This window comes from Lissotriton vulgaris, chromosome 12 (assembly GCF_964263255.1).
Source record: "Lissotriton vulgaris chromosome 12, aLisVul1.2, whole genome shotgun sequence".
Taxonomy (NCBI): Eukaryota; Metazoa; Chordata; class Amphibia; order Caudata; family Salamandridae; genus Lissotriton; species Lissotriton vulgaris.
In genome coordinates, this window is record NC_141700.1 from 212,837,063 (window position 1) to 212,853,210 (window position 16,148).

The 16,148-nt window shown below is 41.0% G+C and overlaps 1 protein-coding gene across 2 annotated transcripts in view; it reads right to left on the bottom strand.

Annotated features, from left to right (window-relative positions):
* CDH11 (cadherin 11) overlaps nt 1–16,148 on the bottom strand; it is a 274,044-nt gene that overhangs the window by 102,166 nt on the left and 155,730 nt on the right. The window lies entirely within an intron of this gene.

Here is a 16,148-nt window from a genome sequence, read left to right on the forward strand (position 1 = left end):
GTAATTAGTGACAGCCGCGTAATCAGCTACCTCAGAATGAGATATATGATGCAACAATTCCTCCCCTTGGAAAATGAGGACTTAGGAAGGTCTAGCTTGCATTTGCATGATGAAGTTAAATTGCTTTGTTTTCATTCCATAATTCAGGTCACTGTAGCTTAAAATAGTTCTCTTTAATAAAGCTGCATAATCTAATGGATAGGTAGCGATTTTTTTATATCCGAGTATATCTTTTGGGAGCCTTTTGCTCTGCAATAAAATCCACTTTGCACAAGAGAAGTCAGCATAAGACATGCTATTAGTGTACAAGGATCTCTTTGACTCTAAATAAGACCAAAGTATAACAGTAGCTTTTACAGGCATTAAGCTAAGGAAGATGCCCTCTGTTGTTCATTCATTTCATGGCCCGAGGCATACCATTTCATTCACATTAATTAAGAAAGGTGCTGCATGCGCAAAATAGAATGTTGCACGTTATGGAGTATCCCTTTTATAAATAATTGATTGTTCAAGCCTGCAAAGATATTAATTTACAGGTGAAACTGAAAAATTATCACAGGTGTGAATTTTTCTGCTGTGTTCCCAAACACAAACAGGTTTTGACAGTTCTATAGAAATAACAGACCTGAGATGACGTCTGTGCTCATAACCTGCAACCATGAAGATGTGGCCTAACAGTCAGAGCAGCCCATTTTAAAGCTTGGTAAACGGGTTCGATTCCCAGTGTCAGCTCAATGTTATGAGATTGGAGGCAAGTCTCCTCAGCAGACTTCTTTGAGGACAAAATGGAAGCTATAAACGAGACGTTTTCTTCTAGTCAGACCCAGATTAATTCAACTTTCTTAAGTCTGCCTCCTAGGACGCTATCCAGTATCTAGATAGGTTCCAACCTTGCACCTTGGACCAAATTTGGAAGTTACTGATTAATACCAAATCAGGTTAAACTTCAGAGCTTTGTCCCCTAGTGTCTCTGCAAATCATGCTACCTTAACCCCTTCGCTGCTGATGACGGCTGGGAGCAGTCATGGCACACAGTGCTCATGTGCTGATGACGGCTCCCAGCCGTCATGACCACGCCCGCGTTCGGATGTGCCGCACAGGAGCGGAATTCCGGCCGCTGGCAAGGGGTTAATAGCCAGGGCTATACTTTTGCCCCTTAATCTCTCCCTAAATTCGGCCAAATTTCCACTACCATGGAAGGCTGCTCTGGTTTCCCGCATATTGAAAAAATGAATGCCGATCCTAACAGTCTGTCCAACTACCACCCCAAATCACTTTTCCATTTGCTGGTGAAAATATCGGAAAGCTGTGTTGATAAACAGCATATGGCCTTCTTGGAGGACCATAAGATTCTGGATCCCTGTCAATCCGGGTTCAGAGTTGATCGCAGCATAGAGACTGCGCTGGTGACAGTGACAGACTCTATACGCAGAACTTTAGATGCTGGTTTTCCTGCCATGTTTGTGAAGTTAAATCTTTCTGCTGCTTTTGACACTGTTTCCCATGCAATACTGATCAGCAGTCTGCAGGTGAGTGTTGTCGGAGGCAAGGCTCTTCTATGGCTCGCAGACTTCTCCGAAAGCTGCACTCAAATTATCATGTTGGGCTCATTCAAATCATGCATTATCTCCATTAATAAGGGGGGGGCTCAGGGCTCATCTCTGAGACTGACTTTGCTCAACATGTACGTGGCCCCCCTGGTTCAGATTGTTAAATCTTGTGGCTTTGATGAAATCGCCTATGCTGATGATACTCAATTGATCATTTTGCCGAAGCAGGACATTGACGACGCAAAGCATTGTTTTCAAGGCTGTCTGAGGAAAATTGTGGCTTGGATGACCGCCAACTGTCTCCAGCTGAACAGTGAAAAAAACTGAGATTTTACTGTCTGTAAAAGCTCAGTTGCTCAGGACTCCAGACTGGTGGCCTGCGGAGCTGGGGGCAGTTTGTTTGCCATGCCACGCCGTATAAAAATCGGGGTTTTAAACTGGATCAGGAGCATTCTATGAAGAATTACATTGTTGATACTTGAGGTTCTTGTTTGTAACTGAGGGAGGTCTTTCCTTGGCTACTATCTACTGCAGTAAAATGCTTGTCCAGACCTTGGTTATAAGCTGCTTAGGTTACAGTAAAGTGCTGTTTATGGCAGTTAATAGATTTTGACAAGCATTGTTCCACTGTATACCGTAGGAGCGATCAAGTCGTTAGAGTGTTGCTATAAGACATTTAATATATAATGTAAATTATCATCAACAGGTGAAGAGCTTTGAGTCTTAAATATTTGGCTGAGCCAGGTTTATACTTCGTTGGTTATGGTACTATATCAGCACAGTTGTGCGATCTGAATTTCTCACCCTTAAGTCCTTGATGGGCAATGCTCCCTCTACCTAAATGATCAATTACATCGCTACCGGCCTTCCCGCATTGTAGCCTCATGTCTGCTGCTGACGGCCAATGGCCGTCGCGTGCACTACCTTTGTAGTGCTGCGCACGTTCTTTGGCCGTTGCGGCCCCGCCCGCTCAATAGAACGTTCCGCACTAGCGCGGAACGTTCGGCGCAGTTAAGGAGTTAAGATCTAGCGATGAGGAGCTTCAGATTGTCCCCAATGTTCGCACTGTGAGAGACGGTGGGAGAGCCTTCTCCTCTACGGCCACAACTGCCCAGAATCCACTGCTCTCTACCTGTGTCGCTGCACAGTTTTCACAAAATCCTAGAAAATGTTGAAAACATGGCTGTTCTAGAGTCTGGTTCTTTGTTGTGTGCTGGCTGAGCGCCGAGATATACCTTTAGGTATGCTTTGTTGCACTTTATTGAGTTATATTAACATAACATAACAAAGCACTACATCTCCCTGTGCCAAAAAAATAGATAAATAAATCCGACCGTGAGCAATTGAAAGAACCATTCTTCCCCACTTCGTTAGGCCGGCCTGGCACTTAATCAAAACTGCAAAAAAGAAGAAAAATAACATATATTCAGTGTAGCTTTTTCGAATCACCCAAGACAAACTTTAACTAGAATACTTTGATAGCTGATACTCTCAAGAAAGGTTAACTATCTACCCTAAATCTCCGCCTATTTTAATGTTCTGCTCTTTTTTCACTATTTGGACTGCCCACGGGTGATTAATCATCCGTATAAAAGTGACAGAAGATTCGAGAATCCATTAGCTTTCAACTCTTTCCTAACGAAGACTTCCGGGGATCATTGAACTGTATGCCTTTCATGAGATGTGATTCTTGTCTTGCTGCCTGCTAATGGTCAGCATCAAAATGCTCTCAGAGCATGCTTTATGTGTCTCAGCTGCTAACAGCCCATAGCAACCCGTGCATTAAAATCGAGTACATTAAAAATATAGCTGCCACATATCCATTACCAAAGTCCCATGATGTTCGTCATCACTGGACATTATGCAACACGTGGTTGGAGAAACTGAATGACAGCGTGATTTTTAGTATATTCCATAATAGCACAACTGGGTGACGTAATATATCTGCTCCCCTTTAACTGCATCGCTGCGGCGGTTATTTTCGCACTACGCAGCTTTTTTCTAAAAGCCGCGTTAGATGACGAGCTCAGCCCGTCATCCGCACACGTCCCCCGTGGCTGATGATGAGCTGAGCTCGTCATCAGCATCGAAGGGGTTAAGAAACAGGCCTGAATTACAGAACTAAAATTAAGAACAAAAATGTGGTCTGGTATCTTTAGAGCCTGGTACTGACTTGATCTAACTGTGTGATTCTGGGAAAACAGTTTATTGTAGATGTAGAACAAACTGTAAGCTTGGACAATTAAAAAGAAATGCTAGCAGTATCATGTGGTAATATCACCATTGTATGTACCAGTTTATCTCTCGGTCACATTCTGGTTCTGTAATCTGGTCTCTAGATTCCCATAGAAACACTGTTCTGTGTAATCACCTCATGTTTCAATTTTTCATGCTGCAATAAAATATTCTCGGTATGGCAGTTAATTAGAGTTACACTAAGGAAGTACCTAAAATAAAAAAATAAAACACTCAATTTTTTAAGGGAGTTTCAGTTCAAAATGTTTTCTTTGCTTTGATTTTCTCTTTAGGCCCTCATTACGAGTTGACCATTGATTCCACTGAGTCAGATTTTATCTGGTGCAATAAATGCCTCTTAATACAGAGGGTTCCCTGAAAACACTGTGCCACATTCTGCATGTCCTGAAATTTCCTGGGAATTTTTCCCCAATACATTTTGACAAGTTTGCCCTGACAGAATGGCGAAATGTGCAGTAACAGGAGCAAACTCTCAATGAGGGCCAAAATGTTTTTAAGAGGGTGGCTTAGTTTCTTGAATGATGATTACTGCAAACCCTTCCAGGGCTCCAGATGCTGTTGCATTTTTTGAGGGAGGTATGTCTCCGAGCAGATTTGCACGCTGACACGTCTGTTAGATGTCCAGACTCAGGCAAATGCGAGTGTAGTGACATTACTACAGGAGTACAAAAAAATAAAAACTAGGAAGGAAGCTGATGCAGAATGTCAAAGAAACCCTTACAGAAGGGAGTGATACAGTTTTAAAAAAAAGTTTGGATACTTTGTGATGACTAGGCCTCAGATGGTATTGCACATCTGAGGTCCTGCTCCAATTAAGAAACAGCTGAAGACATCACTCTTTTAAGAACATGGCATCCCAAAGCAGTAACAGTCCACTTCCACTCCCACTTCCAAACCCAGCAACCAATCCAGTTACTCGTTGACTGTATCTTTGCCTTTGACTCTGTACAGCACCCTGTGTCTTTCTCCTTGGTTTGTGCTACAGAAATATATATATATACATAAATACATCAGATAAATATAACAATTTCTTTGAATTAGGTGCTCCACATAATACTGCTGCCATCTCTAAAACTATGTTAATCAACCTGGTCACAATTGTTGCCACGCACATGCGTTGGCTGTGTTAGAGAGCCAATACTGGTCTTGAATATCAAGATCCACTGAGGAATTGCTCCTACATCTAATCTGAGTGATGGATAACAAGTCTGTTGCAGGCATATTGGAAGGAGCGCAAACTTAATTTGACATTATCTGTAAAAAATTCTGATGAGAAAATCTGTAAATTTACTTTATAATAAGATCGGTTTCCCTTAGAGTTACAATGTGAAATTATATTTCAAATAATCTCACATCAGAAGGTTAAATGATGTGCCTTTTTTATGGTGCATTGATTTACCCAATCTATAACATTTTTACTGAAAATTTCAATAATATTGCATACTTTTATAAAATGTCAAGTCAGCAACTCATTGTCTTATTCATTGGTTCATTCACTCTTGATGTTGAATTACAAAGACTGCACTGGTGGCGTAACGCTTTTGCACTGTTGTTCCAGCAATGCACTGATTGGTGCAGAGTGCCATTTGTGTACGTATATCAGTCCAACAGCAGATTGGGTACTGACTATTGGAAAATTGTTGAGCATCGCGTGGTCACTAGAATAAAAGGTCTTGGTCACTGGTGCAGTCTCCAGGTGAATGAGACCCCAAAATAGTAGTCCCCCCAAGCGGTAGGAGAAGTAGAATTGCAGTATGTTCTAAAACTTGAGAAATAGGATCCAGGAGGAGAAGATGAGAATGAAATGGGAATAACTTAGAGAGACCAAGCACCGGAAAGAGATAAGTAAGGACTGGGTGCAGAGGCACTGGAGATTTTGATTCCAACTATTAAGGTCTCCCAAGAGGTAGTCATTAGCAGCTTTCACAAAATCAGGATGTAATAGTTAACCAATAGATAATCTGAAGCGCATATCAGGACTGAAAGTGTGGTAGGTTAGCACCCCCTAAATTAAGGTAGACGCAGAAACATCAATGGAAAGGGAAATCTTGTGGCAGACAAGACCTGGGGCAGAGAAAGATTTGAGCATGTAATAGAGTCACCATGAATAATGGTGATACCACTGGCCATCTTGCGGGGTTCTATCTAAACAATCATTTTATAAGAGGTGTGGACTGCTAAGGCTATAAAGTGTGGCTGAAACATGCCTTTGCCAACTTTCTGTGATAAATGGAATATCAAGGCACAGTTCTGAAAAGGTTTTGGCAGTCTCCAACGAATGCTTAGTAAGACTACAAAGAAGAGGGGCAAAAGCTACCGGTGGCTGCATAACAGGAAAGGCTTTGGTACTGGGTTGAGGGGGCGCTCACGAGAAGGAGATCCAGCTACCAATATGATTATCAACTCTGATTACAAAGGGAGTTAAAGGGTTTGCTTATAAATTAAATAAAAAACAGGGGTCTTAGTATAACAGATCAGAAAAGTAGCAGAGTTTTAGGACAGAGGCCAGTGGAAGCACACACGGGTGCAGATAGGCTTGACATTATCGTGCCACCGGCAACCTAAAAGAAAATAATTGATGTAAATTAATGTTAGGTAGGGCAAGAATTCTCAGCATTGAAATGCTGTTGGCAACTCATGTCAAAAAATGTCTGTATTGCAAGTGTTGGTAGTGGAATAGTCAGTGGCTGGTCTATACTGCACATACACACACACACACGCGCACACACCTAGTCAGCACATGTCTTTGCAAGTCACAGACTCTTCCACTTCCCAATAAAATTCTGCACCCATGAACTCACAGGCTCCTCTATAAAATCAAATTGCAATAAAAATGTATAATAATGCTAATTACTATCACGCACAATGCAAACTATATTGACCATGAAAAAAGAAGTGTTATTACATAGCTGGAACGTTCTGAATGTAGTAATCTCAGAAATATGAATTTGTTAGTGATAGTCAATTGTGACCTATTTTTTCCAGAATAGTGGAACGCAGAATGTGGTTATTTTTTGTAATTTTAGTGTGAGTCTGCCAATAAATGGCAAGTATTTTGAGAGGATGGTGAAGACAGCTACTCAAAATATCAGTCATAGGAACAAATATTTACAACCAATGTCATTCTAAATGCTGTGGGTAGGAACACCCAGTGTTACATTTTGATGGAGCCCTGTTATACTTCCTGTGTAATGCTGATACTGGTAAATATTAGAAGCATTTAATTTCTGAGGATAGCCCTACCAAAACCTACTTGCCTACAACTTGGCTGTGGCAGGAACCACTGAGTCAGCCTCAGTGTTAAGCAGTGCACTCTGAAAGTTGCTGACCCCTGGTACCCCAAGGGTAAGGAAGTATAAAGTAGTCTCTCCTTCAAGGTGCAGAATGTCTAGTGAATCTAACTGAACTATACTTACACTGTAAGAGGAAGAGAGCAGAATTATCAAAACAAAAAACCCTAAACCTAGCTAAAAACCCTTTCAGTTCTTGCAGATCTGGCATAGATGTATCCATGAATCTGCTAAGAGATCTACATACATCTTTCAGCACACAAACGGATGTAATTAGTTTTTCGATTAACAAGCATGATGAAATGAGTTTTAATATATACGGTGCTAATATTCATGGCAAGTAATCACACAGTGAATGCATTAATGATTTTCACGTATTTTTCCGGTTAATGGGTAAACACACATTCCGCAAAGAAAGACTTATCGTAATATACAGGAGAGCAGCTCCACCTTTTTATACCCTCACATTTAGGCATACCCTTGAGCTGGGCTTGGAGTTGGGGCTACGACAAAATAACCCTGTGCAGGAAGTAACAAAGGTATGAGACAATATCATATGGTAATACTACAGCAAATAAACTCCACATCAGCTGCAATGACTGCACACCTCTCTAGGAAGTAAGGAGAATTGAAAGAAAATGTTATGTCTTGAATTCCTAGCAGTCCCTTCCATACGTGTGTATGCACTAATAATAGATGCTGGCATGGACGGCGCTAGTAGTATTAAGTTAAAACTACAGAGTGGTATTAAACATATCACAAATGGACCGACATGCCTCTACAGCAATAATAAATAGGGTTATGCTCCTTATTCAACATATACAAAATCTGATTTTTGACCTCTTTTGATTGTGGTAACTATTTCAGGTTATCACTTCACACCGCAATGTTTAGGAAATGAGGAAGCGACCCCTTTATTTAAGAAATTAGGTCATTGGTACTTAAATATTGCACTGACTGGATTTAAATTCAGCCACCCCATCCGGCTTTACTTACCAGGCATGATTGTGTATAAGCATCAACCCATGTCACACATCCAGTGCAATATAAATGTTACTCATAGTCAGTTTTCACTGCTCTTCGAGCAGCACTTGTCAGTAAAATGCACCACACAAATACAAATACACTAAACAGGCTATAGTAGACAGATTACCGCTAATATAGTGAGCACAATAGAGATATACTGTTTATGCTAAGGCAATGCTCTTTGCAGTACATACCACCAACATACACTACACACTATCACTTCACATAATTCATTATCCACAATTCTTCACAGACATTCAACACTGCACAAACACACTTGTAGATGTTTATCTTATTGCTCACAATAATACATGATACAAGGACAGGCCACCAAGATATTCCACAGAACATATTAGACTGAAAGTCTTGAATGCATTCAGAGCTATACTGTCATTGCATATTGTTGGCTAACACTGTTGTCACAAACCCGCATGTAACTAAAGTACTAAATATCACACATATAGAGGCCACATGCAACAAAAATTCTATGTTGGCTGGCTTCATGTCACTTAAAACTGCACTAACTACCACAAAAATACATACAATAAGATATTCATGCTTATGCTATCTGCAGACAGCAGTACCTACAATAGACACGCGTATTTTGAAAAGGAACCATCGCATTAGAAAAACAACACACAAATGCATTAAAAATTAAAGACCACATGAGAAATGGAATGGAATGGAAATGGAAATGGAATAGGATTTATAAAGCGCATGGCTGCCCGTAAGCGTCCCAGCGCTGGTGAGTGTGCTAAATGAAGAAAATAAAAAGGATTTAAGGAAATAACTAAGTTTTCAACAATTTACAGAAACAGAGACACTACATGTCCTGCACTACCAACACTGCCATGCCAAACAGACAGCTACAACTCTCAGTATGTGCTTAGCAACAGGGCAATGTGTAATCAATTCTCATCCTCAGATGTTAACACTGCAAGGAAATTGGCAGATATCCTATTCTGCTGGGTCTGGTGGCTCAATGGACTAAATTGTCCCTTGCAGGGGCCTGTGTTTGACCTCATGGTCACAGGTTCTAATCCCAGCGGGTCCACTCAGCCTTTCATCCATCTGAGGTCAATAAAATGAGTACCATTGAGTTGGGTAACAACGAACATCTGTTATTCAGCGGCAAGATACCTACGGGTGAACATGTGCTTTACAAATACACGTTATGTTAATATTTAGTTGGAGTGTCATATTTCCAAAATCTCTCATCTGTTGTGCTCGCTCGCTGTGTTGGCATGGTGGAATGTGGGGATAGGACCACATAATTTTCCTAGGTAGTTTTTGATTGTCATGGTCAAACTTTATTGATATAAAAGTAAACACATCATTGCAATGGTGCAATCCGGAAAATAGATTTATCTCTCATGCTAATTTTTTCTGCAGTTTATATAGAGAAAAGGATCATCTGCATATATTGTACCTGGGTCATACCTACCTTTATAAAGTAAAGGAAACATATTTTATTCTCCTGCATTTTAATTCCTCGTTTCTCTATGTATATAATAAAGTGTTTTTTTAAAATGCTCTCACACCTGACTACCAAAATAAAAATATCAGTCCGTGATGTACTTTAAAAATCAATCCCAAACAAAAATGATGTATGCATCTACATTATTACATATTGGCAGTTTTGTAGCATGCCACACATATATACACGTATTTGCATAATATTCCATATTAAAATGTGCCTATGCTACTTCTGTTAACAATAATTACATGATACCAACCAGTGCAGATTAATAATCTGTAGACCATTTTCAAGTGACATATTGCAATATAAACGATTCTCTCCTGGGGTAATTTAATAGTTAAATCATGGCACACCAATCAGTCACTATTACCAAGATTAATTATAATTATACTAGGAGACATTATGTTTGAAGAATAATCAAGTAAGATTTATGCATAATTTGACTCAATTCAGAATTAATATTAGTCCCAGTCAGCCCACTTACTAATGACAAGAGCTGGGGTAACCTGCCAAAGAGGCTTGAAATATAAATCATACTGAGAGAACCCAATTACTCAACTAAGTCATAAAAATGAAAGTTCAGTTAAATACTTTCTATTTTTATTTGGAGTAGAAAAAAACATGCTTAAGGTAGGAATCTACAATTATGATGCAGCAATTTTCCAGAATTCCCTGTGTATAAATCTAACTCTTTCCAAAATAAGTAGTACATTTTGCCTGACCTTGCTTCTTTTAGGATGTTTGAAAGCTGTTTTTTGGTCATTAGATTTAAGCACAAAGAGACCTTCGGGTGGATGAGCGCGCTTTAATGTCAAAAATAAATAACCAAATACAAAATAAAACACCTCCCCACTCTGAGAACACCTTTTAGGTGATGTGGTTTCATGTTTAGTGTCAGTTAAAATGTCATTGTTTGCCTCCTGCAATGCTCTACTGACTGGAGCGCAACTGAGGCTCAGACAACCCCTGTGATGCAGGGAGCCCCAAGTGGCGGCTGGCATGGCTCACGGGTGGCGGGGCGGGCTGGTCGTGTTGGGGGGTTGCACTGGGGGATGCGCATATAAAAATAAACGTACCTTTTTACCGGGTCCTGAGTCTCTGCTCCTGCTCTCTCGCTGAACTCGAGGAACAGGAAGCAGGCCCCACTGACCAATCCCAACTCTGGTAAGCACCCAGGCTCCCCTGACCAATCACAAAGCTGCAGAGCAGTGCTGTGAATGGTTTTGAGCATCCTGGTTCGACGCTCAACCAGGGAATGAGGGTCAAGACTTGTTCTCCACGCAGGCTGTAATGCAGCTAGCATGGAGATAGGGGTAAAGTGTGCATGAACAGTCATTGCGCACTTAGGAGTGGGCAAACCACTCCTCCCCTGACCGGCCCTGAGAGAAGCCCTGACCACCCGCCCACCAGCAAAGCAGCACGAAGGACAAAATTATAACAATTAAAAGTTATTATCATTTTATGTTTCTTCTGCGCACTGCTTAACCCTTTAATTGCTGCCGTCGGCCAACGGTCGTCACGAGCGCTACCTCCCCAGTGCTGCGCACGACCGTTGGCCGACGGGCCAGCATTCGTTCTCCGAACGTTCAGCACTGGGCGCTGAACGTTCGACGCTGGGAACGGGTTAAAAGCAGTGGGGCGACGCTCCTCCGGCATAGTGGAGGAGCCGCTGTCATGGAGTTCCCATTCACCCTAAGTCCTCTGAATGTCTGTGGGATATGGGAGTTTCCGCGGCCCCTCAACACTTATGCAAGGGCCCTCATCATTTTGTGCTACACCTCTGATTCCTGGTTGTGGTGGTTTGTAACTGCCTTGGAATAGTGTCCTTTTTCCTAGTAAACTAATGTGCGGTACACCACTAATTATTAATTCTTTAAATTGTTACAATATTACAGATGAAACGGATGCATAGTTCGTAAAGTCAATCCTTTTTCGTTGCTAATGTATTTGCTAATATAAGATTTGATTAGGAAATAAATTCACGGCGAAAAGTAATGCATCATAACCTAGCAAAAAGTGGTATAATGTAAGAGAATGTAAAATGACATAATATAGCGTAATATAATACGCAGTAGTATTTCGCTTTTCTATAATAGATTTTGAATTTATTGAGCGATAAATCCACGGCCGGACTGGGAACAGAAACCGGCCCTCGCAAACTGCTCAGTTGCACTACCTGGCAAACTGCTCAGCCCCCCCCCTAGGGTGAGGGGGAGTGCAACTGAGCAGTTTGCGAGGGCCGGTTTCCGTCCGATATTGCTGACCCCCGGTTACAAAATCGTCCCCCCAGGGGCCCAAAACCGGCCCCCACCCTAGCGGCCTTATGGGGAAAAGCCTGGTGACCACTATGGCCAGTCCGTCCCTGGATAAATCCCACCAAGGCCATCTGCTCTAAATGTTAGCTGACTATTCTGGACATAAAGTCGAACATGGCTTCCAGTGATACCCTTGCGCTCTTAGTTATGGTGCTCCACTCTCAGTGTTGCAGCTATTTTTTCAATCAATTGTCTTTTTTGCACATTCTTTGAAACACACATTTTCAAATATTTCTTTCTTAGTTTTGATTCAGGAACTAACATTTTATTCCAAGCTCTGTATCTTTTTGGGTGACAAAGCTGGCCATTTTGGCAAAGGTTGTCGTTTCCGGTTCACAGTTCAATAACGCTGTAATCAAGTATGTTTGGGGCCATGTGGGTGAGAGAATGTATGTCACGTGGGATCAAAGGCTACAAAAGTGGTACAAGGAATGGAACACACTCTGTAACATTTCTCTCTGTTGACATACTTCATTTTTTTTCTAATGGCCCTGGTCGAAGATATCCTCATAGGCATTCAGTGGAGATGTAAGTCAGCTGTACCACTATTAGCAAACAGATCAACTTTTACATGTGTCTTCAACTAAATATTATGTAGGTAGAAATGTGGCTGTATACAGGTTACTGAGGATCCCATTACTAGAGGGCTGGCAAGGGTCAATACCAGGCTCAAATTTACCTATAACAGACTATTTAATCACCCTCCATCATCAGTGTTTGGGTCTGGAATGGGGAATAACATACTGGGACTGGAATTAAAGGTCCTTTACCACCCTGATTCAGGGACCTTTTCCAGGGATATTTTCCACCTACTTTCCGAGGATGGAAACCGTTCCCGGTAAAGCATTCAGTTTTACAGGTTACCGCTAAGGTGATATTGCACTTTAGGAATCAGATTGCAAAACATTAGCTTGGTATTCTTTTGCAATAATAAAAAAAAACAATATATGCCTTTACCTGTTGACATCTTCCGTTATTAATATCATATCCTATGACAAAGTAACACATAAATGTGTTGTCCTGCTGCCAACCAAACAGTAAGCACCAACATAAAGAAGAGCCTTGAAAGATGGACTAGGTAATGCACAAATAATGTCTTGGGGCAGTGCTGAAATGACTTCGCCTAAAACCTTGGAACACATTTTATTTCAGGAGACAACGGTGTCAATTTCAATTCTCCTGTGTCAATGTAGTGAGCGGCCACAGGCCAGTGGCAATCCATTACTGTTTTTCTGCAGCCTTGTGCTATTAATTCTTCTCTATAATGATCTGTCTAGTCTACTTTAGCTTGGGGAATGACGATGGCCCTGTAATATAGACGAGCCTGTGCTACTTCTGACAACAACAAATTGCCATAGCGGTCGAATATATGAAACAAAATAAAATAACTGCATTTTCTAAGACTGGGAAAATGTAACTGTTTCTCATCAGTGAGGCACGGTAATGCACATTTTCATTTTTATACACATTTTAAGTTTTATTTGTCTGTTTGTAAAACATATCTTTGGCAGGAGAACATTATAAAATGTAACCAGAGGGAGACTGTCCTGGGCGCCACTGATATGCATCTGTGTTTGAAGCTGACTGAGAAGATAATGGCGAAGATGCACAATATTTGTGTATAAAACTGCTTTTAAAAGCACTCAGCTTTGTTACCCCCCCCCCCACCCTTGCCCTTCATTTTATGCGACATGTGTGATTTCCTATTTGTTTGTATTCAATAAACAGATATTAAACAAAAGCACTCAGCACACATTGACAGAAGACCAGTCTTAACAGCACAATATAAGAGTACGGTGATGCCTACTCTACCGTTCAGGAGGATCTGAGTATTCACTCTGGGTGCAGTCTTGTTACGGTCACTTTTGGAAAACTTCTGATGATACCGCTGAAATAGGGTGCAGAAGAAGGGTAGTACAAATACACACTGCACCAGCAGCATTACCACCACCACCTCATTACTAGCACCAGCAGCCCTATTATCACCACCACCATGACCCCCACCATTACCACAACTAACAGTACCATATTTACCAACACCAGCATTACCACCACCACACTACTGTTTCCAAAACCATGACCATCCTGTTTACCATGACTCCCATTCCTACCACTTACATTACCACCACCAGCGCCATTACTACCACCATTAGCAACACCAGTATGCCCACCATTACAACCACAATTACCACTTCTACTACCACTCTCACCACAATTGCAACCATTACCACCATAAGCACATTACCAACACCACCAATGCTACCAACACCATTGTCAATACCACCAGCACCATTGCCACCATCACTAGTGCCATATTTACTATTACCACTGCCATTGCTACTATGACTATTACAACTACCATTACCATTAATTCAAGCTCTCCACTACACTTACCAGTGGCATCATTACAACTAGTACTACCACCAATTGTACCCCAGTATAACATTACAAACATTATTGTCACCATTACAGCGACCAATATTACCATCATCATCCTTACCACCCTCATTCTTACCATCACCATTATAACTACTATCATTACCATTATCACCATCACTCTCAGCAGCACCATTATTTTCACCAATACTTCCACTTCCACAACTCCCATTGCCACCAGACCCAATAGCACTGGCTTTACTAAACTAGAACATTCAAATAAAGACAAGAACAAACGTTCTTTGAATGTGTTTGCTCTGTAAAGCCCCGCCTATTGCATCGGCCAATGCTTATTTGTTTTTCTCCCTGGAATGGGGTCAACTATTCCCACGGGAAGCATGTAAATTTGAAAATAGTCTAAAGCTAAGAAATTGGTGGAAATGGCACTCGCAGGCAGTGGCAACTGTTTACATTCTGGTTTGGTGATTGGGCTTGGAAGGGTTCCATATTGCTGTGCTTCGTTTTGAGCAGAATATTGAGCCAAATTGATGGATTGTAATACAATCCCTATTCATTACCAGTGGTTTTGATTAATTGAAACAGTCCTCACAGCATTTTTTATTTTTCATCTGTCAGGGTTCAGCTCTTTAGTAAGCATTTACATTTCAGTCAAGTCAGAATCAGAATCAGAACAAAGCTTTATTTCAATTGTGGTATAAGAATCATAAAAAGCACAGATACAATAAGTAGTTAATACAAAGAATGTACTCAAAAAAAGTATAAATACAGTGTTTAGATAAGAAAAATAAGTTTCATCTAAAATGTATCTCTTATTTAAAAAGTTATGAGAATTAATAAGAAGTGCATCTGAAAGGGGCCTCCACCGCAGTCCTAAATGACAATATTCTTTCTGTGGTGGATAATTCTTTTTAAAAACATGGCTACCCTCCAGGCAACATGTTCCTTTTCTAAAAGCCGGATCCTAATAAAAGCAGGGTGGCATTGCCTCCTACCCCATTTCTGTAAAATCGGGACTATCCAGATCTTTCTAACCTCTGTATAAAATTTACAGAATAACACAGTGTGTAAAGACGATTGGGGCGATAAGTTATCACATGAACATAGTTGTAGCTCCCTTGCCCAGTCAATAGGGTTGGGAAAGGAAACAAGTCTATGTAGTGTCCCCAATCTAAGTCTTAATATTAGGAACCTGTCAAAGCCGCTTGAAACAAATACTAAATATGGCTGCATACTAAAAGATGTAAGAATCATCTGGTGCTGCAAAACACTAGGCTTGGTGATTCCCCCGATAGTCTGAGGCTTTCCAGGAAGGAGAGGTCCTCTTTGCTAAGATTTTTCCTGGGGACCAGGGTGATGGTGCTAGGGTTAGTAAAGTACTTAGATTTCCCATATCTTTTGTGAAGTCTTGAATGAACTTAACCCATGGTATCCTTAGCGCACCATCCAGTCTGAGACTATCCTGCAGTAAGTCCCTGTTAAATGGGGTTTTGTCCCTTGACCAAATTCTGTGCCACAAAAGAATTGGCTATAATTTTATGAGGTCGGATATGTAGGGAAGGCCCAATTCGGCGTGACTAACATAGGTGGAGGTACTGGGGGATGCTGACAAAATATATTTTAAGCAAAAAATTCTCAACTAATTGAATTGTGTTAGTGTCCGCAAAGCCCCAGATCCCAGCACCATAAGTAACAGTTGTAACGCATTTTGCTTTATAAATTTTCAGGAGTTCCAAAGGTGGTTTACGTCCCAACTTTTTTGCAAAGCTGGCTAAAGCGGTCGTAGTTCTAATTAATGCCAGCTTTTTGGCTACAACTGCTTGCGTCCAAGTATCAT